We start from the raw sequence: 26,633 nt of genomic DNA, 5'->3' as shown, positions 1-26,633 counted from the left end.
CGGCCTCCCGTTCTGAACTGAAGAATGAACTCGCCCAGCCCTGTGGAAGAAAACTGGTCACAGTGCGTCGGCCACCATATGCTGTGCAACCTATAAGAATGGATAAATAATTTAAAACTAATTAAAGTTTGAAGGTGTAAATGTGTCATGGACCTTATTTTAGCTCCTGCAAACCACTGGTGGTCCACACACCACTGGTTAGGAACCAATGCTCTAAATGCTTGTTCATAGGATCAAGAATTCAAATTGTCATTGACTGTTCTGACAGAAATTTACGATGCACTTAACGAATACTGTATTGAAGCCTGGTTGAACTTAACTGAGATCGAAAGCAATTTCCAGCTCTGTTTAAGGGCATGTTGCTATACTGCTGAGATCTCTGGCTCATGCATCCCACGAGTCTATATTCTTACCATTTGGATCACCAGACATCTGTAACTAGCAATAGCCAATTTTATTTGCAGTTAGTTAGTTTCATATCCCATGGATCGTTTTCCACGATAAATCGTCAGGATGTAGATAGTCATTTTACATTATTCAAATAGAAAATTAATTTGTAGATATGGCAAATACTGAACATTTCTTAAGTTCTTTTTTTTATATAGAGAAGTGAGTTAGTAATTCCTACCACCACCTTCTAACTTAACAATAACAGAACTACTTCTATGGAATACAAACAGCTGCCAAGGAGAAACTTTTTAAGTTTGTTCTCAAGTTTCACTTTGCTGTCTGCCAGAAATTTTATGTCACTGAGTAAGTGAACAAACATTTCTGGTGCACCATTATGGGCCAGTTTTAGTGCTAAAGACAACCTTAATGTGGAGTAATGAATGTCGTTTTTATTTTGATATTGTAATTATGTACATCATTGTTCCTTTTGATCTGTAGTGGATTATTTACAACAAATTTCAAGAGGTAATAAATATATTGTGAAGCAGTAATCAGAATATTCAACTCTTTAAACTGTTGTCTACAAGAAGATCGTGGGTGAGCACCGCTTATTATTCTTACAGCATGTTTTGGGCAAGGAAGACTTTCTTTCTTGAAGATAAGTTACCCCTGAACATTATTCCATGTGACATTATTGAACGAAAATGTGCAAAATATCTCAAGTTACTGACTTGCCTCCCCCAAGGTTTGCAATTATTCTGAGTGTAAATGTGGGTGAAATAAGTTGTTTTAGGAGCTCCAAAATGTGTTTTTTCCAGTTTAAAATCTCATCAATATAGGCAAGTAAGAATTTTGAAGTTTCCACGATATTTATTATTTCGTCACTATGAGTTACACTCTTCATTTGTGTAGTACTCCTACATGTGCAGAGCTGAATAATTTGTGTCTTTTTAAAACTGAGGATGAGGCCATTTGCAGAAAACCAGTCAATGATACTGTCAAGAACACTTTACCATTTCTTCTGTTTCTGTATGTGTGCTTGGATTGATTATAATACTAGTGTCATCTGCAAAAAGAACTAGCTCTGCTTGTTGTCTATTAGATGGAAGATCGTTTACTCATATGAATAACAATAGTGGCCCTAAGGCTGAACCTTGGGGAACCCCATACACGCTTTCTCTCCTGTCAGAACTACACCACCTGACTATATTGGTCGAATAACTAAATAAAACTATCTCCATTCTGTTGGTTAGGTATGACATTTACCATTGTGGGATGTATCATCAATCTCATGAAACTTTAATTTATCTAGGAGAATACTGTGATTTACACAGTCAAATGCCCTAGATATGTCTCAGAAAATACCAACCAGCACTGTTTTATTATTTAATGTTTGTAAACTCTGGTGAGTGAACATGTAAATGGTATGCTCAGTAAGGCAACTCTTCTGAAACCCAAACTATGAATTGCTGAGGATATTATTCTTGCTATTGTGAGGTACTATTTTAGAAAACATCACCTTCTCAATAACTTTGGAAAATGACGTCAGCAGTGAGATCTCTCTCATCACTTTGCTTAAAGAGTGGTTTAACATTGGCATATTTCAGTCTTTGTTGAAAAATGCCTTGGGTTAGAGATGCATTTCATGTTTCACATAAGACTGGGCTTATGGAAACAATTCTTTAGTAATCTATTGAACACCACAACAACCAGATGAGCTTTTATTTTTGAGAGCATGTATAATTTTCTCAATTTCAGAAGGAGAAGTTGGTGATATAATCATATGATTAAATTTTATGGCAATTACTTTCTCAACTACTGCTGTGATTTTTCTTTTGAACTGTTTGTCCCTATACTTTCTACTATATTTCAGAAACGATTATTAAATATATTTTCTACCTGGGAGTCACTCTTAATAGGCCTTCCATTCAGCTCAGAGTGATGTTATCCTGTTCTGTGGCTGGTTGTCCTGTCTCTCATTTCACTACATTCAGTATAGCTTAAGTCTGTTGTCAGAATTACATATTTCTGACATTTTGTGTCTGATACCTCTCCAAAACTACAGTACTTCGATTTCCCAATGATTTGTTAAAATGCTAAGGGCTTCTCTAAATGAGAGTATTTGTAAAATGTTGTAATGAAAGGGTAAATTGAAAAATTGTAAGAAAGAAACCGAAAGTTATAGAGATCTGAATTTATTTTCAGTAAATACTTTGTTCCCAACACTATGAGACACGATTAATGCATACACACTTCTGATTTTTTGTTCTTTTTTTTAGAAACAAACCATGAAAATTTATGCCTTTTTCCGATTTTCAAAATTATGTTTTGAAAATATGAATAGTCACAGTATGTTAACTGTCTTGAGAAATGATAAAGTGGAACGACTGCTAACAGCTATGACATTAATGTATGAAATCCTTAAACTGTCAAAATATTTGTACATAAAGACGGAGGAATCTGAAATTTTTTGGTTATTTAGAAATTATTTTCTCCAAAACCGCAATCCTAAGTGTTCTAAAAATTTCATGGCACATTGGTTGGCCATAGTACTTAGGGAATGTACAATAAGAGTGGGCAATACTTCTCTGTACAAAATGTGAGAAAGTTTTTAGGTAGAGCTAGCTCTACTCTCAAGGTCAAAAAATCATGCACACTTAAATATTGAAATTGGTAACTGATTTTAAGTAAATGTCATACAAAACTGGTATTACTTAACCAAAATAATTACTTTACGACATTATAAGTGAGCGTAAAAACAATTCACAATTTCGTTCAAAAACGTTTTATAAAAGAATAACATATAAGAATATTTATACCTATTTTCTTTTTATGATGTTATTCACAAATTATTATTGCCTTCTGCCACGGTTTTACTTCTTCATAACTTTGCATGACTTAACATTGCGTACAATGTAACAATCAACACTGCACTGTTGAAAAGAGCTCATTTGTTCTTTTTTTAACTACTTCTCATTGAACTTGTATAGATGAGCTGAATTTGCATGTGGACAAGGATGATCCAACAAGAGCAGTACTTGGAAAATGGGAACTGTGCACTGATCTTTTGAAGATGGCCATTTGAAAGCATTAGCAGGACCACGAGGTGCCACAAAGGAGATGGTTATATCTTGCAGCTTATGAGAGACACTTATTATCTGTTCCACTCACCACTGACTGTCATACACACAAGGAATGAAGTGGCTCACTACAAAGTCTTCTAATGTATACTGTGGTCTCTGCATTTCACACACAGTAACAGCCTGCATTTCGTGGAGAACCATTCTTGTAAAGTGTGCCACTCTGGGATGCAACACAGTAGTGAGTTGATTGAGATCCTACCACAGGCTTCATAGCAGATCACTCTTTTTTCTTTTTTAAACGGAATTCCCTTAATGTACTTTCATTTAGAATTAAGAGTTTCATGTTTGTTACTAATGTGGATATAGTGTGTACAAATCCAGTAGCATCTCTTATAGCATCAACAGCTTCATGCTGGAGTTAAATCTTGTTGCAAGATTTTTATGGAAACCTCCTGCCCAATCACTTCTTCTATGACCTGTTGTTGAAAATATCCACTTTTTTCTCAATTTCTTTACTACAGTGTTGACCAAGCTCATAAAGCTGAAAGCGGTTTTTAAAATGATAAGCTGTACATTAGTCACATACACACGTTTAGAAAATACATGACCTCTAGATGCTATGCCATTATTTATCACGCTGACAGTGTAGCATGCATCTGCACTGCCATAAATGAGATCATCGCTAGCAATAGCTGAACAGTGTGAAGTTCCAAGGAATTGAGCAACACATGTGAATATTGATACCTGTGAGGTGTGCCAGTGGTAACTTCGAATTTCGTTCTGCAAAGCAACAGACCACTTTGAAGCAAAATGAAGAGCTAATGTGTCAGTTTTCTGGGATGTGCCTGATTTTACTTCTGCTATGGCCTGTTTATGAAGCCTCTGGATATGATGGTGAGCTATTCCGTTCATGACCCAATGCCTAACCACTGTAACAAACTTTGCTGGCTCTAGTGTCTTCTTCACCAACTCTCCTCCATCCCACAATGCATAGGCTACATCATTGTCAGTATCCTGAAGATGTAATGCTTCAACAGTCATCACTTCAGCACCAGGACACATTGCACACTCCTGCAACAAACATTTATCTTGTACCTTTTGACATAGCACAAAAGCATTAGCTCCATCTCTGTGTACTTCTTTCCCGTGTCTCTGCGTATGAAGTAACAAACAATTTTCAAATAAATGCAGTAAATTTATATGCATACTTACTTGCTTTACTGGCTGGCATTTTACCTATTTTGGTGATAAAGAGTGGCATTTTTTGCGACCAATTTTTAATATCGGGTTCTCCTTTTTCATTAAGAGATATGTTCATCTTATTGATCTTGTCATATATCTTTTTAACTTTTTCACCGTTTTCACTAACACAGCATCAGTAATCGTATCATCTTGCAACAGATGCCCACAGTAAGAATCGGAGCATGCCCAAATACCTTTACCATTCTTTATTTTATGAGCTTTTGAAATCAAATAATGTGAGGAGGTGGCTATGTATTTCTGTATCTGCTGCTTAGAGTAGCTACCCGGTACCAGTGTCAGTAACTGTACCTACTCAGTACAGGTCGCTGATGAGATAGCAGTATTTATGTTTTGAAACCACACATCACATTTCGTGTCATATCACTGTCTTCAGGTTCTGCACCAAGTGCATATACGTTATACGCTTCACAAAGTTTTGAAGATGTTGCTTGCATAAAACTTCTTTCAAATTCTTCCACTTTTCGTTTTACATACTGTGTTCTTCTTGTGCTTCTTGCCTTTCCTGGACGTTTAGAGAGGATACAGTAAGGGCTACAGCAGGAATGCTAAAACTCAATGCATCAACAACTACACACACAGGAAATAAACATCTGCACTGTTGTCAGCAGTTTCACAATCGAGTGATGGTGATCATTCAGGTGGGTTGTCACTAAATTTCTTCTTGTAGTGAGTATAATAATTCCTACACAATGGATGTGATGCTAATACCGTTACTTGAGGACCAAGATCTTTGAGCAACACCTCTGACAGATTCCCAACAACTGTGAAGTGTTTTTCATTTTTCTTAAACACCACCTTCTTGTGTCTTTTTTCATAGCCAACACACCTCGCTCTTTCACTACTTTATTTACTCACTGACATTGTGTCTAACAAAGAGTTCAAACCAAATAGAAAACCCACTGCAGAATGGTTTTTGTGAGTAGTAGGACTAGACTCTATGAGCACATTTTGTAAGTGTGGGTTGCCTACATTAGGGGCAGGTATGCATTCAGGGGCAAACCTATTGTTCTCCTATGATTGACAGGTACTTCACCTATTGTTCTCCAATTACTGACAGGTACATAAACCTATTGTTTTGATAAAACCTATAGCTCCCCCCCCTCCCACTCCCCCCCCTCAGGAAACCTCACCCCTCACTGCTACAGGTACACTTTCAGGTCTGAGTTATTGGAATGGCCCCACTCACTCTTATCAGTTTGATTGACTACTTAATTAAATTGATCAATTAATTAACCTCTCACCCTGCTGGTAAACACCATCCCCTCCCTCTCCCCTCTCCTCCTTGGAGAATGGCAGGAAGTTCAGATTCCATCAGGACAATGCAACACACCATGGCTACTTCCGCCAACCTAAGAAAATGGCGCCAAAAAGGGCACTTTGGCTACCTCCACTAACTTAAGTCATCCGAATGCCACCTCTTCCTAGGAATTGGCTGGAATAGGACTCAGCCTGTGCTGGATAGGATGGACATAAGTCTTTATTTTCGGTCTTTATTTAAACAATTAGAGACAATACTGCCATCAAGTGTGTTCACCCCAAAGTCCAGAGTCCAACTGACCTAGTACACAGAACTGCCACCAGAGGGTGCTGTCATCCCTTCCATGACATAATCCAAGATGGCGGTCTGGTGGTGGAGACGAAGGGTCTCATAACAGGAAATTCAAGGGTATATTATTTATTTATAAAACAATCAGTTTGTGGGGAGGGGGTTGGATTTCTCTTACTCATCATTTTCTGCTGTTTGGAAACATGTAAGTCTTGTAAGAGGTAATTACATAGAGCAAACATGTTGCATAACCTAATGTTCGGCACTGTCATCTGGGTGTCTTAACCTAATGTTTGGCCCTTTGTTGGCACTTAACCTTTTGTTCTGTTAAGTGGTTGTCCACATCACCCCCATTTCCTTAAACTATTGTACCGCCTTTGATAGCAAATTAAGTAATTAGTTACATCCTCCCACCATTTTCTGGAACACTTTTCGAATTTCACATGCTTTTGATCGCCATTTCTGGCGCATTCATCTTTGTCACCCGCCCACTTAAACTATTGTACTGCGTTTTACATAATGCAAATTAACCTAGTGTTCTGCACTTTACCTGCTGTTCTGCTCCATGTCACCCACTCACGCACACCCTCTCCTTAACTATTGTACCACTAACACCATGTTGATATAAAAAATTACGCAAATTCATTAAATCGTTATTCACCACATGTATGGGGTAGTTTCTTTTTTTTAAATTCGCAGCATCCTGTTGGTCAATGAAATCGATGAAATATAGTTTAAACAAAAGATCGCTAGCAAAAAGCACACGTCCCCAGGAGTCGGGATGCACCAGCAGTCCCTGTGAAGTAACAATGTAGTCGTCAGCTGCCATGTGATGCGTAGATGTCAGTTCGGGTCCCGCAAGGATGAGGCGGCGGCATCTTTTTCATACTAGGCACTTGAGAAATTCCTTTCGAAATATTTGTTCACCTAGGCAACGTTGCTGGCACGATGAGGCATAGCTGTGGTGGGGGCTCAGCGCTGAGAGAGATGTTCCAGTGCTTTCCAGAATAGCACAGGATACATTGTTACTAGTGATCCTAACGGGACAGCCTGTTCGTCACTGAGTTTAGCCATCAAACTGCAGCTGCTGCCACTGTGGGAGCACCATCCGGAGCGGTTCTGGCGCTACAGTCTGGAACCGCGCGACTGCTATGGTCGCAGGTTCGAATCCTGCCTCGGGCATGGATGTGTGTGTTGTCCTTAGGTTAGTTAGGTTTAAGTAGTTCTAAGTTCTAGGGGACTTATGACCTCAGCAGTTGAGTCCCATAGTGCTCAGAACCAGCACCATCCGCCAATGTTTTTTTCAGACAAGACTTTCAGTGGCAAAATTATTTTGTACAGATCGCACTGATAGTTAAACCCCGCAACAGTTGTCTACAAATACATACAAGACTCACAAGAATATTGGGAGCCAGGAACACATTTACCAATGTAACTAAAATTAAATATTACCGATTGCTGCTGCAGTCTGGCACCGATCGATGTTCAGGTAATGTCTCCTCTTGATGGCAGTGGTTATGGAACGAAGTAGGTTTTCATGTAAAAATCTCTCTCATAACCTCATAGTTTTTGATGCACTGATTCTATACATCCCTCACAATAGGGCACACTAATTTTCTCTGGTCACGCCACAACATAAGCCACAATAACATTACACTGCAATATATACACATTTATATCTGTACAGCGCCCGAAAAAATTATAGTATGCCTACACTCACACCAGTTATATGTCTCGATTCTCCTCAGTCCTAGGAAATTATCTGACAAAGTCTTCGAATCAGTGCTCCTGAAAAGTGCTGCATCCTGCCAAGGTTATCTCACACAAGTGTTATGAAGGACGGGTGTCAGGAACTGTGTGTGACAATGAATACTGCACCCACGGACGTAATGCTTCGAAATACATCACCGACATGGGTTGGTGTACTGTAATCAACATCACTATCGATAGAACAGCAAGGAAAATGCGAGGGTACACTTAGGTTGGTTGGTTGGTTTGGGGAAGGAGACCAGACAGCGTGGTCATCGGTCTCATCGGATTAGGGAAGGATGGGGAAGGAAGTCGGCCGTGCCCTTTCAGAGGAACCATCCCGGCATTTGCCTGGAGTGATTTAGGGAAATCACGGAAAACCTAAATCAGGATGGCCGGACGCGGGATTGAACCGTCGTCCTTCCGAATGCGAGTCCAGTGCCTAACCACTGCGCCACCTCGCTCGGTGGTACACTTAGGGGTGCCGGGGATGTATTGGTACAGCCGTATTGCCTGTCCTGTTTGTACACTGCAGCAGGTCCAGTTAAACACTTGCATTGCTATATTGTGCAGCTGTTTATGAAATGAATCAGTCAGCACTTACATTCAGATATACTCTTCAGTGCACTGAAATCACAATTCATCATGTCCAATCTGTCCTTCCATTACGACTAGACATTCGAAATTTCTTTTTGTTTTATGTGAATAGTAGTTTGATTACTTCCCACAAACGTATATCAGAACATAAGCCACAGTACCTTTACGTTCAAGCTGCAGCATGTACACTGACAATTAAACCTTGCAAAGTGGCCTACAGATTGTCAAATACGGAAAGACTCTTACTCAATTACACTGCTCTGCCACTGAGGACAGGAGCTTGAATTTTAAAGTTTGAAACCGATCTCCAACCAAGAAATATATCACCGCACACCATGTCGATGTAGTAAACATATAATTCGTATCCTGCTATATCCAAAGATCGCTCCTTTTACATCATTTGTATAGCTTTTCTACGCCCATCTCCAGATTCTGGGCTTACAAGAAAACATGTATTTTCGCATGGACTGCCATAATATTATATCATTTTCGCGGTACTTCGCGATATCAAGCACACAGCAGTATCCTATCGATCGCTCACACAACATAATTCCGAAGATATGGACTGGAAATTATTTCTCTACAAACCCAAAACTTTAGCAAGGTGGAGCGTGCTGTAAATCACTGAGTAATTATAAACTTATCCCGCCACTCGTGAATACCGATGTCGATGTCATCCCTATAATTTTCAAAGTTAACTAAGGTGTTTCTCATGTCCAGAGAACCAACAAATGTGTCTTCCACCCGATCTTCCCCTGCCAGATGCACACACCACAATCGATGTTATCTCTAAATAATGGCGCGAAATGTGCAGAAGCAGTCAACTGAACAATTTACACGGGAGGAATAAACTGTCCAGCGCAGACACACATCCATATTGAATCTTCTAAAATTTCCACACAATCACTAAAGCTATCCAACACATACTAAGCATTCGTTTGCTATTCGGCCATCTAGAGGACAACACGGTTAAGTCAGCTACATTTCTACACTCCAACAGGCCTCTCCATTCGGACGGCTCCTACCATTAGCGGGAAACATGAATCATTTCCGCCACAGGTCACTGGCGTTGCACGCCAAGCACTCATAGACAGAATCGTTCTAGGAAAAAAAAAACACAGGCCTCGTATATATTTAATCCGTATACTTACAACTGTACCTTATAATTGCGGTCTCAGTTGAACGACATTCGACAATGAGCGAAGTAAGCCACTGTTTTAAGGAAGTAGTTTTCCCGTTTTACGGTTCGATATCATAGTTTATCGTGGAGAAAGTTGCAAGACGGATGTATGTAATGCACTGGAAATATATTTCTTACACTCGAATGTTAACAGCACTGCATTGCACACGACTGATAGGTAGGAAACTCAAGCGATTTAACATTATAGTGTGGAGCCTTGTAGCCTTAGAAGTGCATGTGTTTATGTTCTCTCTTATTAATATCTTCCAGGTACTGATCCTAGACTCTAGAACAATACTTAGAGTTGATACCATAGGTGATACACGTAAAATGCTTCAACCTCAATCTGTCTGGAGCTCCATCATGCATAAACATCACCTGCTTCTTGTTCTTCTTAACCGTCTGCTATTACATCACAAAACTTTTAAATCTGTTACTATACACCGATAATGGGTGTTATCCTCCTCGACATGGATGCATCTGGAGAAATCTTGTGTACTTGGATGGGCGAGGACTCAGCTAGCTCCATTCATTAACGAGACGTGGAATGTTCGACAATTAACAATGAATAGACGTACTGCACAGTCAAACGGTTCAAATGGTTCAAATGGCTCTGAGCACTATGGGACTTAACATCTGTGGTCATCAGTCCCCTATAACTTAGAACTACTTAAACCTTCTGGCCAGCTGCAGATTAAATCGGTAACGGTGCTGCAGGGCGAGCTGGTCAAAGACAGTGCAGGGGCATTTTAGTCTCTAATTTTATCCTAAGACTGTGAGAATGCTCTGTGACTCCCATCTGCATAGAGATAGAACATAAATTATGCACTATGCTTGAGGTGCTAGAAATACGTAGAGCTCTGTCTGGTATACTTTGATGAAGTATGTGTTCGACAATTAACAATGAATAGACGTACTGCACAGTCAAACGGTTCAAATGGTTCAAATGGCTCTGAGCACTATGGGACTTAACATCTGTGGTCATCAGTCCCCTATAACTTAGAACTACTTAAACCTAACTAACCTAAGGACATCACACACATCCATGCCCGAGGCAGGATTCGAACCTGCGACCGTAGCAGTCGCGCGGTTCCGGACTGAGCGCCTAGAACCGCTAGACCACTGCACAGTCATCTGTCTCCATTTGCAATGATACTCAAAACCAAATGTATGAATTTCTAAGGGACCAAACTGCTGAGGTCATTGGTCCCTAGACTTACACACTACTTAAAGTTACTTAACGCTAAGGACAACACACACACCCATGCTCAAGGGAGGACTCGAACCTGCAGCATTAGGGGCTGCACGATTAGTGAAATGGTGCCTCTAACCGTGCGGCCACTCTCCGCGGCTGCAATGATACTCGCGAAGTAGAGAGGGGGCGGTTTAGCTATGATACTGAAACTGGGAAACATCCTGTCGAATCGTTCCTCGGAGTTGAAATTACTGTAAAACTGCTAAAATTGTTCACACTATCAACTGTGATGCTTATTATTAGAGTACATCGACGGTGTCTTTTCCACCCCAATCCATCGACTAGTACACTGTTGGTTACCACATGATGATTGACTGACATCGCTTGTTAGAGTTGGAGAAGAGTTTTAGTGGAGAGACAACACCTTCTGGGGATGGATAGCACCGAAACAGTTATCGCATACATGACTGTAATATGAGGAATCAGTCGACATTGAATGCGGAACCATCACCTATTCCGTCACTGTGACAGATGAGTTTAAATGTAGAGTGCGTCAATCACCTTCAGACAGCATTTTGGAAACTTTCCACAACGCCGCCAACTCTACCACTTTCCTTATGTTGTAACTGTCTTTTATTTAAAATCATCCAGTGTGTGTGGCGTGTTATGGTAGCCACAGTAACAACATGATTTACACCGTGTGAAGTCTAGTTTTCTGCAAGAGGCAATGGATCAGAATGTGTTAATGTCAGTTTAGAACCTGACACAGACCTCGAAGTCATGGCAGAAAAACAAAATGTATGGCAGTGTACAAAGTATGTTACAGCAGAAAAAAACAATGTTTCAAACAACGACATAGGGAGACATGGAATGTCACTTGCGACTTACAGTATAGTCTGTGGGACATGGTCATCCTCCTACCGTACAGGTGATGAAGCTATTGTGCAGTGTATCAATACATGTATATTTAATAGGATTGTCACAGGTGCTCGATGCTGGCATGCATGCGGTATTTGTTTTCGATATATGGGAGGAGAGAAATGTGGTAAAAATCTTATCGAGTTCTCTATCGGATGAAGTTAGTGGAGCTTTTATAGTTCGTAACTTTTCTCTGGTGGATGGTACAGAATAACGATCATACAGTGTTGGGGCGATAGACGTGAATGGGCCCTGAGGGATGTGGATCTGTAGTACCTGCTTGTAGTTTGGAGAAGCACCACAATGCAGTAGCAAAATCCACATCCTTCGACCGGTTCCTGTACTATCTTTTATACTACCTCATGTTGCAGGAGCCGGCTTCGTTTCCTTCGAATGGGCAAAACATAGTTCTGTCGCAGTTACTCAGCTTCGCCTGTTACTACACAGGTTGCAGAAGGTGGTAGATGTAGCTTTCTGCGAGTTCTACTCAGTTCCGACTTACATTGGAATGATCACATGCACAAAGCTGCAGGGATGGTAGCATAGAGTCGGAGGGGTAGTTGCAAGATGCATAGGAGTTAGGCTACTATTCTACTGGTTTATGGATTACTAAGGAAATGCTATTCGTCCTTTCTTAAATCACTTATCAGGGAAATCCCGTTTAATGTAACCGAAATGTATTAACGATCATGTACTATATACCATTGTGTTGCTTATAATTGTTTACGTGTAGCTTTATGTTCGTAACGCAAAAGTTTTGTAGTCAGTAGGTTTGGGTAAAATGTTTTGTAGTTGCACTGCGACGATGTATATCCTTATTCTTCATTTTCTTGATGACCAAAATATAAACATAGACATACTAATAACTAAATCATTTCTTTGAGGTGCGGCACGTTTTTTTCATTTGGTACCTATAACACCCATCGTAAATCTCTTCTTTGCGCCGTGTAGATGCACTGGTGGCTGCAATATAAAAAAAAACTTATAACTAACTTAAAAACTAATTGTGTTTCGTAGCTAATAGGCTATGCATATACACGGTCATCACATTCGTTCGCAGACGTGTTTCGTATTTCATTCTTATTTGCTTATATATTTGTATTCCTTTCATTCAATTACCCTGCAAAGAAAGTTACTTTGCCATCTCCTACAGTATCTTATCCTTTTGTCAGCTAACACGTCCTGTATGTTTCGTTGTAATGATTTCTTTTAATTCTAGTTACAATGTATATATTTTAGCATTAACTTCGCAAGTTGATATAAATGTAATATTATATTCCTTCGTTCCCTGATAGTAAATATAGTTGTTACGTGTTATTATTTATTCTGAAATTGGGCTTCATACTTGTGCAGATTCGCGTTTCTATTAGGTTGCGCCGCGAGTTAGCCTGTTGCGCTTGCGCAAGGTCAATGTCTCTTCCCTAGTGCTGACGTAAACATGCATTGTTGAGCGCCCACAGCTGAGTCGTACACTGCTCCAGTTTGCATTTCACTTCTACACTTCTTTAATATTTGTGAAACATGTTGTTGTTGTGGTGGTCTTCAGTCCTGAGACTGGTTTGACGCAGCTCTCCATGCTACTCTATCCTGTGCAAACATCTTCATCTCCCAGTACCTACTGCAGCCTACATCCTTCTGAATCTGCTTAGTGTATTCATTCCTTGGTCTCCCTCTACGATTTTTACCCTCCACGCTGCCCTCCAGTACTAAATTGGTGATCCCTTGATGCCTCAGAACATGTCCTACCAACAGATCCCTTCTTCTAGTCAAGTTGTGCCACAAACTCCTCTTCTCCCCAGTTCTATTCAATACCTCCTCATTAGTTATGTGAGCTACCCATCTAATCTAGAGCATTCTTCTGTAGCACCACATTTCGAAAGCTTCTATTCTCTTCTTGTTTAAACTATTTATCGTCCATGTTTCACTTCCATAATGGCTACACTCCATACAAATACTTTCAGAAACGACTTCCTGACACTTAAATCAATATTACATGTTAACAAATTTCTTGTCTTCAGAAACGCTTTCCTTGCCATTGCCAGTCTACATTTTATATCCTCTCTACTTCGATCATCATCAGTTATTTTGCTCCCCAAATAGCAAACATCTTCATCTCCCAGTACCTACTGCAGCCTACATCCTTCTGAATCTGCTTAGTGTATTCATTCCTTGGTCTCCCTGTACGATTTTTACCCTCCACGCTGCCCTCCAGTACTAAATTGGTGATCCCTTGATGCCTCAGAACATGTCCTACCAACAGATCCCTTCTTCTAGTCAAGTTGTGCCACAAAATCCTCTTCTCCCCAGTTCTATTCAATACCTCCTCATTAGTTATGTGAGCTACCCATCTAATCTAGAGCATTCTTCTGTAGCACCACATTTCGAAAGCTTCTATTCTCTTCTTGTCTAAACTATTTATCGTCCATGTTTCACTTCCATAATGGCTACACTCCATACAAATACTTTCAGAAACGACTTCCTGACACTTAAATCAATATTACATGTTAACAAATTTCTTGTCTTCAGAAACGCTTTCCTTGCCATTGCCAGTCTACATTTTATATCCTCTCTACTTCGATCATCATCAGTTATTTTGCTCCCCAAATAGCAAACATCTTCATCTCCCAGTACCTACTGCAGCCTACATCCTTCTGAATCTGCTTAGTGTATTCATTCCTTGGTCTCCCTCTACGATTTTTACCCTCCACGCTGCCCTCCAGTACTAAATTGGTGATCCCTTGATGCCTCAGAACATGTCCTACCAACAGATCCCTTCTTCTAGTCAAGTTGTGCCACAAAATCCTCTTCTCCCCAGTTCTATTCAATACCTCCTCATTAGTTATGTGAGCTACCCATCTAATCTAGAGCATTCTTCTGTAGCACCACATTTCGAAAGCTTCTATTCTCTTCTTGTCTAAACTATTTATCGTCCATGTTTCACTTCCATAATGGCTACACTCCATACAAATACTTTCAGAAACGACTTCCTGACACTTAAATCAATATTACATGTTAACAAATTTCTTGTCTTCAGAAACGCTTTCCTTGCCATTGCCAGTCTACATTTTATATCCTCTCTACTTCGATCATCATCAGTTATTTTGCTCCCCAAATAGCAAAACTCCTTTACTACTTTAAGTGTCTCATTTCCTAATCTAATTCCCTCAGTATCACCCGACTTCATTCGACTACATTCCATTATCCTCGTTTTGCTTTTGTTTATGTTCATCTTGTACCCTACTTTCAAGACACTGTCCATTCCGTTCAACTGCTCTTCCAAGTCCTTTGCCGTCTCTGACGGAATTACAATGTCTTTGGTGAACCTCAAAGTTTTTATTTCTTCTCCATGGATTTTAATACCTACTCCGAACTTTTCTTTTGTTTGCTTTAGTTCTTGCTCAATATACAGATTGAATAGCATTGGGGGAGGCTACGACCCTGTCTCACTCCCTTCCCAACCACTACTTCCCTTTCATGTCCCTCGACTCTTAAAATTGCCATCTGGTTTCTGTACAAATTGTAAATAGCCTTTCGCTCCCTGTATTTTACCCCTGTCACCTTCAGAATTTGAAAGAGAGTATTCCAGTCAACATTGCCACAAGCTTTCTCTAAGTCTACAAGTGCTAGAAACGTAGGTTTGCCTTTATGAAACATGTTGTCGTAAATTAGAAAAGTAACAAAATTTGGAAATCTTATCTGTACATTTTGTTACTCCATAGTGTCCCCATACTTCGTGTGTGTGTTTGAAAAATTCGTCGATGGATTCTTCTGGAAGGCACACACAACAATGATAAGAACTTTCGCGCTTCCCGTGGGACAAAACGCCTTTGTATAACTGATACCATTTACTTACCTAATGGTTTGCATTCTGGTTGAGATTTTGTATTACCTTTTTCCACCTATTGTCTTCGTGTTGTATCATTCCTGTCTGTTTACAAAATTTTTTTGTCTCATTTTTGTGTACTACTTGCATCAATAATGTACGGATTTCTGAATCGTGTTCAGACATTTCTCTGAACTCGTCTAGTCCCTGCGGTAATCTGGATAATGCATCTGCAGTAACATTCTGATATATTATTTCAAAATTATTATTTTAAAATTGAATTCCTGCAGGTACAAACACCACCTCGCTAGTCTTCGGTGTAACAGTTTACATGTTAAGAGAAAAGATAATCATTGGTTATCACAATAGACTTTAGTGTTTTTACCCCAAAGAAAATACTCAAATTTCTTAAACGCCCAAATTACTGCTAAACTTTCCAGTTCTGATACGGAATATGATCTTTCAGCCTCTGATAAAGTTCTGCTGGCAAAGCTGATGACTTTGGGTACGGTTCTTCCTTCTTGTTCTTCTTGTATCTGGAACAAACATGCCCCCAGCGCCTGAGACGAGGCGTCCTTGCTTAAACCAAAGTCTTTGGACATGTCAGGAAAATTCAAAATGTTTGTTGACGTTAATGCATTTTTAATTTTGGTACAGTCTTCCTCACATCTCTCATCCCATAACTAAGGCTTATTCTTTGTCAACAGGTTAAGTAGGGCATCGCTATTCATAAGCTGCTGTGGTATAAATTTTTAGAAAAAAGGAAGGTAATCCTTGATATGCTCAATTATTTTCTGTTCCTTAGCGGTGGGCAATTACGTATGGCATCCAGTTTCTTTGGGTCTGGTAATATACCCTGTTCTGATACAACATGTCCTAAAAATTTTACTTGTTCTATGGCCAAAGTTAGATTTTTTATTTGCTGTTACTCAATACATTGTAAATCTCTGAAATACCTTTTCTATTATACTCATGTGTTCTGCCCAAGTTGATGTGTCTATTAACATATCGTCAACATAAATCGTAAATTTACTGAGCAATTCAGGTCCTAAGACCTTGCCCAAGGCTGATATAAATACGCCTGTGCAAATGTTTAAACTAAAGGGTAGAACTTGAAATTCATAACTCCTGCCATTGCAGACAAATGCTGTGTATTTTCTACTCTCCTCATGTAACTTTATTTGCCAGTAAGATTTTTTACAGTCAAGGGTGCTGAAATATTTGGTGTTATGAAATTTTAGTAATTGTTCATCTAAATTATCTGGTTTTGTTCTTACTGGTACTAGGATTTTATTTATGCCTCTAACATCTAAAACTAGTCGTACTGATCCATCAGGTTTGCTAACTGGTAGTTTTGGGCTGCAGTATGGAGAAAATGATGGCTGTGTGATCCCCCATTCGCACATTCTATTGATTTCCTGCTTAACTGCTTCACACTTTGTCCACGGTATAGGGTAAGACATAACACAAAATGTGTCGTGAGGATAGACATTAAGTTTTTGTTCATAATCTTTGATTACTCCTGGATTCTTATTAATAACACTTGCATATTTAAAAAGTAAGTCAGAAAGTGCTTGTCGTTGTGTAGCATTTAGAATATTTGATTTGTTCAGTTTTTGTTCTACTAATTCCTGGTTAACTTCACTGTTGGTCTCGTGTTCGTTATCACATTTGTTCACAAAATACACAGTGGGATATGAAAACTGTACAGTGACATGGGGTTCTGGGTTTACCTTGTCATACCTCTCCAGCGTGGTAATCAGGCTGACAGAAAATCTTTGGTCCTTCACAAAGAAATGGCACTTACCATTACCTATGTCTATTTGAGTTTTATAGGTTCAAAATCTGTCCATACCTATCAAGCAGTTGACTATAAGTTTGTCTACTATTAAAAAATTACACTGCACAGAAAATTGTTCAATGTTCGCGGTGATAAGAGCTTGGTGTTTTACTAATTTGGTTTTGCCATCTGTAGCGATTTGTACTTTGCAGTTTTGCACTGGCAGAACAGGACATTTATTCCATCCTTTTAATTCAGTGAAAAATGCTTCAGACATTTAATTAGCTGTGGACCCTGTATCAAGTGTGACTGTGTGTCTATACCAAAAATTTTCACTCTGATTACTGCTTGCACTTGTTCTTCCAGTGTATTTTTCGCCGATGTTAGTTCATGTTGGTATAAATCGTCTTTTATGTCTCCTTGTCCATCGAATCGTACGAAACATGTTTGCAAATCTGGTTTGCCCCCATCGCTTATAAGGTCTACTTTATGGGGCTCAACTACGACCAATTCGGGTTTTCCTGCGGTGTATTCTGATCTACTACGGTACACAAGACAACCTCTGTCAGTTGTACTATGTGATTGTTTCTCCAGTGTGTATCATTTCCAGTTCGCGACATGCTTTCTCGTGTATTCATATGGCTGTTGTCAAGGAACATAGAATAAAAAAGGTATGCCAGATTGGCTTTAAGCACTCTCATTGGTCAGCGACTTGTTACGTCACCCGGCAGCCAGATGGCAGCAGTCTCCGTTTGTAGAATATGAGAGATTGCAAAATAACTGTTTTCACGTCTCTTCTCTTCTCATATAACTTAAAGTTTCGCGCTCACAGGGTTGAACACACTTCATGTAAATAATATATACAAAGTTTCCAAAAGAAATGCGTTAAATATTAGTAGCAATGATGATATATTGCCACGCAAAACTAGTGGCCGATGTTCGCATCCGCATTGATGCTCGTGTTTTATGCATCTGACTATGGTAAATGTTTTACAGTTGGGTACTGCCTATTTTACACATGTTTTTGTAAATAAAAAGATAGTAATCTTCGAACTTACCTTACAAAGCTGATGCAGAAGCTATGTCGAAGATGCTGAAGGCGACGCTGACCAGAGCCGATTCTTCCTTGCCGAAATCCGTTTCATTGCATCAATTTTGGCTCCTTTGTTGAAATGCCTAATCCATATAAAAGTTCTTGTTCTGACATATAACTGAATTATTTTGCTATTAAGTTCGGGAAATATCGCACTTATATGATCTGCTAAGGTTGCCATCACTCTATTACAATGAGAAATATTTGATTCATGAAAAGCAGCAAATATAATTTCTAACTCATGTATTTTAGCAAACCAGCAGTAGAGGGAGAAATGAGGCCCCCTTTTGAAATAATAGTAATCCAGTCTTGCTTCAGACTTAATTCTGTATCAACAACACACTGCCCTGCTGTATTTCCCAAAGAACTGTCAACGTTTTTGCACTTGAATGCTATATATCCTGCTAGATATTTTAAAGCATCATCATTCACGTCTTCAGTGGTACACACTGAATCACTGAGCTTGAAATCTAAGAGCACGTTTTCATCATCTGTAGCGACGTCAAATGATTTCCTCAGTTTTATCAGCTGGTGTCAAGTAGTTTTCAGAAGCAGATTTCTCATTTCTGTCCTCTGCAGTCGAAGCACCAGAAGACAAAGGTATTTCACTTGCACTTCCAGTCAGTATTAATAAACGAATTCTGTTTTTCACCTCGAAAGGAGTGGGATTGTTGTAGAAGACACCAAGGCCACAGATTCTGGAAAAGAAATTTTCCAGACAATCTTGATTACGTCTGGCTGTCAATATGTAAGTAGCTCCGGAATTTTTCATATCATTGTAAAGTCCAAAAATTGAATTTATTGATATAATGAATCCCTTCCGAAACGGGAGAGGACTGTTTCTTTTTCCTACTCGCATATTAGAACACATTTCAAGAAATCTTTTGAGAGAGTTTTCCTGACTTTTGATATTAAACCTGTAACCACTTCTAAGGGGAGCTTTCTCATCTTGAGGGTATCTCGAATTCAGCACATCGGAAACATCGTTCATGAGCTCAATGAAGCTTCCTTCGCGATCTTTATGCAGAACATATCTCACAGCTTGGGCAGTGCGACGTGAAAATATCTGTGCAGCCCTTCGGACATTCTGACGATCACGTCCACTAACGTTAAGATGAACCTCGAATATGCAGTGACTGATCGAAAGATCCCCTTTCTGATGTCGAAGAAGATCTTCTATAACCATTTTTGTAATCACAGTACCATCAGGCAAAGTGATTCCATCATCAAGAGATTGATTTCTTAATAACTTTAGCAAATGTGGAACATCAAAATAAACCCAGACTTTTCTGCTATGATCAACAGGGTTTGAATTGAATGTCTTGGATGTAGACACACCAAATTGCTTCCACACATTCATATTTTTTGGTCCCATATCACACGTAACAGCTACGATACGGATTCCTGCTGTTTCAACTTATTTTATGACATTCTGCAACAAATCACTAGTCATTGCAACATCAAACTCATAATACACTGGCTGCTTCCATTTTGAAAACAAGCTGCGAACCATGACGGCTTGGACATTGTTGTGTGGTCCGAGTACTACATCCTCGGACGAATCGTAAGTCACACGACCGTCAGTGCTCATCTCGTCGAAGCTTAGGACACCAATCGCCTCTAATGATGTGAACATTTCTGACCTACCTTTAATTAAATCCAAAACTGGTTTCAAAATACCTGGTTGGCACTTGAACTGTTTCGTCCATGTCTGGAGGGTTGACCTGCTGGGAAAAGGATAATTCTTCCTCCTCAGATAGGCATATGCTTTAGGAGACAAAGCTCTCAATGTGAGAGCATTTGCAATGTCCTCTGAGCACCACTTTATTGCTTCCTCTTCTTTAACAGACAACGAATTCGTCCTGGTGTGAAACACTGAGAAAGTGTACTTTCCACATCCGAGCATACACATTTGTGCTTCTTAGTGTGAGACACATTACGTTTTATAGATGTAGCTTGCTTTATAACTTCTTTCATGGACTTAATTCTTTGTTCCAGTCGAACATTTTTAATCTTGAAACTAACCAATTCTTTCTTCAGTGCTTGAATTCCCTGGTCTTTAAGTGAAATTAGCGGATCAGTAAAAACGTCTGTGTTGTTAGATTTGTCCAGCTTACTTTTCTTGGGAGATAAAGTTTTCAACATTGAGAGAGCTCTTTTTTTACTGTTCTAGTGTCACAGTGACGTTCTCTCTCTGTTAAAACACTACCGGTAACATTCGCAGTGCTGGAACCTGGAACTTCGAATACATTTCCGTGCCAGTTTGGTATTTTTAGAGACGGAACAGCATTATCCTGTAGCAGTTTCCGTGTAGGTAGACCTAACAATTCATTCTGCAAATCTCGTTTGTAATCGCTTTCACAAAAATGTTCAGAACAAACTCTTGCATTATTAACATTAATTTTGTCCTCTCGTTTACAACGAGCAATCCACTTACACTGTAGTTCAACAGTTTTTGGAAAACGATGATAAATTACGCCTTCAGTCTTACGTCCACTATTACTACATTCAGCAACTGCACAATACGACGTATTTGTAGACATAATTCCAAGAACGAAGCTACAAGACTCACGGAACAATTCCTTTCCAACTGAACACTCCGCAGGACAAGAATTACACACAAACTAACGTGTAACACGAACTCACACGCACGCCTTCGATAGAAACACTGAGTAACACCGTTGTAAACAAACTGCAGTAGCTGCCAAGTGACGTCACAGCTCGAGATTCATCATGGCGGGTAAAGGAGTAGGAGGTCGCATTTGCACTCCCGTGGCTGTTGTGAAATGTTACTGTATTGCGATTTTGCTGCGCAAAGGTTGGCTGCGGTACAGCGTGTTGTATGTTATTATTGTTGCCGCGCGTTGGCCACCGTTGCGGCTGACTGTTTTCATTTACACACGGTGCATAATTTTGAGAGGAGAGACTGAAATTAGCTTGTGGATGGTAATTGTTCCTGTTATACGGAAAGTTTAGTTTAAATCTCTTGTTCCTACCATTTCCATTCCTGTATCCATTACCACGGTTAATGTATCCTTGCAGTTGTGCGTACCACCTTTGCTGTGTTCGTGTCTGGCTTTTTGTATTGACCATTCATGTTATGTTGTTGTGGTGTTTGCCTAACTGACGCCCTATTTGTTACTACTTTCTCTTCATATATTAGGTCGACTGAATTTAAAATGGATAGAAAATATTCTGTGTCGTGCTCAGGTGTAGTAATTAATTATTCACGAATGTGTGATGGAAAACGACTTTTTAAAATTTTTAAAACATCCACGTGAGAAATAGGATTCGTCCAATAACGTGTTTTGTTGAGATACTTCTCAAAATATCTTCGCAAGCTACCATATTTGCTATTAAAAGGGGCGGGGTTAAAAACCTCTCTCCTAAGTCTCTCCTGTACGGCTTCTGACCAGTATTTGTCAAGAAATGCCCGTTCAAATTGTAAATATGTGGTACAACGCTCAGCTATATCGGTCGCCCACAAAAGTCCATCACCTTGCATGTACCGAACAACAAACCTGATCTTTTATGCTTCCATCCAATTTCTAGGAAACACATGTCGAAAAGCACTAATAAACACAACAGGATTTATCTTCTTACCTTCACTCGTAAATCTTGGAAATTGACGGTGTCTTAACAGACCTTCCTCAGCAAATATAGTGGACAAGCTGTTTGCATTTTGTGTTGTGTTTACATAGCTGTCATAATTATTTACACTTCTCGTAGGTACTGGTTCTGATGTTATGCCATGTAAACTTACACTCTGCGGTCTGTCATTACTATTGGCATTGTTTGTAGGGTTTGCAATGATCTGTGTGCATACATTACTTTGGTTTGCTGTGGCTGGCACTTTGTATATGTGTAAAACTGGCGTCTCTGTATTAGTTTCACCTAAGTAGTTGCGTATCCTGTGATCTGTAGCTTGCAAATTGGCGTACACTTTGTCGATAATGTCATTTTCCTTTTGCTGAATATCCTTTTCAACTACATCATTGATTAATTTACATTCCTTCACTACCTTTTCCGCTGCGGTACTGGTTTTGTCTAAAGTACCTGCTTCAGCTTGTGAAATGACTTCAGATAAATTTTCATTAATTTTGTCTCTTTCCTTTTTGGCACAGACTGATTCGTCTTTTTTATTTGCTGCTCTACTGTATCATTCTGCTCGTTAGGAGTGTCTATTTTCTGTTTTATACCCGTAATGTCATTGTTTACTTTGGAAAGTACATCTTGTTTAAGCTGGTTTCCATGTCTTTAAATTTCACATTCATCTCCTCGCGAAAGTTCTTTGTCAAATCACTGATCTGCTGTGTGACTGTATCGTGTAAATCTCTTAAAACTTGTCTTTGCCCTTGTTTTATGTGGTTTATGTCTTGTGTGACTGTGGTAAGGTTTTGCGAAAAAAATGTCAAATTTTGTATTTATGTGCGTTCGCAAATTGGTTTTTATATTTTTTTATGTCTCCACGCAAACTGGTGTTCATACTGTCAAGTTTTTGAAGATTCGCGGTACGTCCGTCGTTTTGGCTGCTATTGAATGTACTTTGGTTGTTGACAACTGCACTCTGCAAATCAACATTTGGATTTCGTGCGATCGGTGACGGTAAAGTCTCGTCAAAAATCTTATCTGCGCTTTCTATGTTTTTCTGTGTGAACAGAATGTTACTCGCGAAGATACGTGATGTGGTTCCATCCATCGTCATCAACGTATCATGAAAGTTAGAGCTTTGTGAAAGTTCACTAGCACTTGTCATTTTGGTCATGTTTATCTCTGAACTGTTTAATACGTCTGATTGTGGAATCCTGCAATTGTACGCCATCTTGGCTCATTGCGTTTTCGCCATTGTCAACAATAATGGAAACTGATTTTTGTGCCATTTTCTTTGAATATTACAATTAAAATTTTTGGAACACAGAAAATTGAAATATATAATTTTGTGAATTTAAACATACGATTTACGTGTCGTCAAGCGTTATTTAGCTACTTTTATGATGCACAAAATGTTATGACACAGAGACTTTAAACTTTTCTCTGTCTACTCATTACGTAAAATTTCTGAAAAATTCACTACAATGTATAAAGGAAAGGAAATTAAGGAAAGGTACTTCTCATTATTACGCAGGAGACGCTACCAAGCATAGCTAAGCAAGCGGTTGCGTAGCGGTCCTACCTTTGCTGCGATGAAACAAACAGCGTATTTCCAAAATTTTCCGCAAATTCCGGTTTCTTTTTGCTTCCTTTTTGAATTGGTTTTCTCCACAAGATTTTTGGTTCTGGTTATTTTGCTCCCAGTCGTGATGTTGCACATGAAAATTTGAAAATAATTAGTACATGCAAAAAAATCTCATGCAACGTCATACATAATTTTGAATAGTTTACACAACTGTAGTACGTAAAGAAATATGAATGTTTTCGTTGGAACACTTTTTTCGCTTGATGGCGCTGTAGGCCTAATAGTAACAAACATATGTCTCACAATTTTAGACCAACAGTTGGTAACAGGTAGGTTTTTTAAATTAAAATACAGAACGTAGGTACGTTTCAACATTTTATTTCGATTGTTCCAATGTGATACATGTACCTTTGTAAACTTACCATTTCTGAGAACGCATGCTGTTACAGCGTGATTACCTGTAAATACCACATTAATGCAATAAATGCTCACAATGATGTCCGTCAACCTCAATGCATTTGGCAATACCTGTAACGACATTCCTCTCAACAGCGAGTAATTCGCCTTCCGTAATGTTCGCACATGAATTGACAATGCGCTGACGCCTGTTGTCAGGCGTTGTCGGTGGATCACGATAGCAAATATCTTCAACTTTCCCCACAGAAAGAAATCCGGGGACGCCAGATCGGGTGAACGTGCAGGCCATGGTGTGGTGCTTTGTACAGAGGTGAAAAATATTTGGGAACTTGTATTCTACTGTACACTATACAAAGAATGTATTCCAGCAGCCTATGACGCAGCAGTTATAACAGGGCTGGCCATTTTAAATCATCTGCTCTTAGTTGCTGAACTACTCTACTGTAACAGTCATTTACCAGGTGTAGAAGTATGAAACCAGAATTTCCCTATACATGGTTCTAGCCGTTAGTGCAGAGCCTGTGGAACCATGTCTGTAGTGCCATCTGCGTCCTGTAAACGAACAGCTGACGATGAATGTCAACACACAGTAACCTAAGTTCCATACATTGGTGTATGTTGCACCTGTAATGGCTGGAGACGAATGTCAACACACAGTACCCCATGTTCCATACATTGGTACCTGTTTCAAACACGTAAGCATGTCGAGTTTTGTGCCTACGAACTATAATTTGTGGACAGCATTGGTTTTCTGCTGTCATTTGAAGAAAACTGCTCCAGAATCACATTGAATGCTTGTCGAAGCTTTTGGCAAACAAGCTCTTGGGAAAACACAATGTTTTGAGTGGTTCAAAAGCGGTGATTTTGATGTGAGAAACAATGAGTGCAGGAAACCACCAAATACGTTCAAAGACAATGAATTGCAGGCCTTATTGAATAAAAGTGATACCCCAACTCAACAGGAACTTGTGGAACAATTGAATGTGATACAGAAAGCCATTTCTTTTTGGTTGAAAGCTTTGGGAAACGTGCAGAAAGTGGGAGAATGGGTTCTGCAGGAACTGAATGAAAGACAGCAAGCAAATGGAAAGACCACTTCTGAAATGCTACTCTCCAGATACAAAAGAAAGTCGTTTTTTCAATCAAGTAGTGACAGGTGATGAAAAATGGATATATTTTGAGAATCCTAAGCATCATAAATCATGTGTGAATCCAGGCAAACCATTGACATCTACTGAAAGATCAAATTGCTTTGGAAAGAAGCCAACGCTCTGTGTTTAGTGGGATCAGAAGGGTGTCATCTATTGTGAACTGCTAAAACCAGGTGAAACCGTTAACACTGATTGCTACCAACAGAAAATGATTCATTTAGATTGAGGATAATGTGAAAAATGACTGGAATATGGAGAAAGGCAACACAAAGTCATATTGCTCCATGATGTTGCCTTATCACACACAGCAAAAAACGGGTCAGGGAAATGATTGAGGCATTCAGTAGGGAAATTCTAGGGCATGCGGCTTATTCTCCAGACTTGGCTCCATCCGATTATCATCTGTTTGCATCACTGAGACATGCTCTTGCTGAACAATTCATATGAAATTGTACGAAAATTGCTCACCAACTGGTTCGCTTCATTCGTAGCCTGCCAGAGAGGTGGGAGAAATGTATACATAGCAATGGAGATTATTTTGAAGAAAATATTGTTTACCAGTTTCAAACAACAGATGTGTAATTATTGTAACCCAATTCCGGTTTCATACCTCAACACCTCGTATTCTGTTAGGGGAAACAGATCATTCACCTTGAAGCCAAAATTTGTTTGCTGGTATATGTAGCGGGCAGTTTGAAGGTGAGAAGCAGGAAAAATATGCATAAATGCTCTCTGTTCATCCTATACTGTTTTCTAAGTTATGGAAGAAACATGATGACTTTAAAAACCAATATAAAAGTTCATGTTACGAAGATCATGTTGGCAGCCAACATGCACAAACATAACAAAATCAAAATTTTGTTGCCACATCTATGTATGACTGAAAAATTTTCTCCTTTCCATAACTCTGCTAAAGAAAGGGAACCTTTTTTCTACTTTTAGTTTCTAACTTAGCGGATTTACTTAATTTTTGGGTGCTGAATGCAGAGATGCACCAGTATCTTTCCATCATGACACATACGTACGAACTTTTTTGTTGGGTCGTCAGTCTTCTAATTGGCTTGATCCAGGCTGCCATGGATTCCTCTCCTGTGCCAACATCTTCATCTCACTATAACACCTGCAACCTATGTTGAAACAGACCAGAGTGGACATAGTCCATTTGATGTTGCTGTTTGTAACAAATAACACAAATGTTCAAACTAGATCATTAACAAAAGGTATTTAGTTGTTTTTTCCTCTCTCCTGAAAGTCAGATTTTTGTACTTATGA

At 39.3% G+C, this 26,633-nt stretch overlaps 1 protein-coding gene across 2 annotated transcripts in view; it reads left to right on the top strand.

Annotated features, from left to right (window-relative positions):
• LOC126236196 (SUN domain-containing protein 2-like) overlaps positions 1 to 26,633 on the top strand; it is a 436,500-nt gene that overhangs the window by 222,010 nt on the left and 187,857 nt on the right. Inside the window, exon 1 of one of the 2 annotated variants that reach the window (XM_049945304.1) lies at positions 24,056 to 24,122. The exons of the other annotated variant lie outside the window; for it this stretch is intronic. The gene's annotated coding sequence lies outside the window, so the exon portion shown is untranslated. Of the gene's footprint in view, positions 1 to 24,055; positions 24,123 to 26,633 lie in introns of those variants that run through there. 2 annotated transcript variants of the gene reach the window in all.

Source organism: Schistocerca nitens, chromosome 2 (genome assembly GCF_023898315.1).
Source record: "Schistocerca nitens isolate TAMUIC-IGC-003100 chromosome 2, iqSchNite1.1, whole genome shotgun sequence".
Taxonomy (NCBI): Eukaryota; Metazoa; Arthropoda; class Insecta; order Orthoptera; family Acrididae; genus Schistocerca; species Schistocerca nitens.
This window is presented reverse-complemented; position numbering and strand designations above follow the sequence as displayed.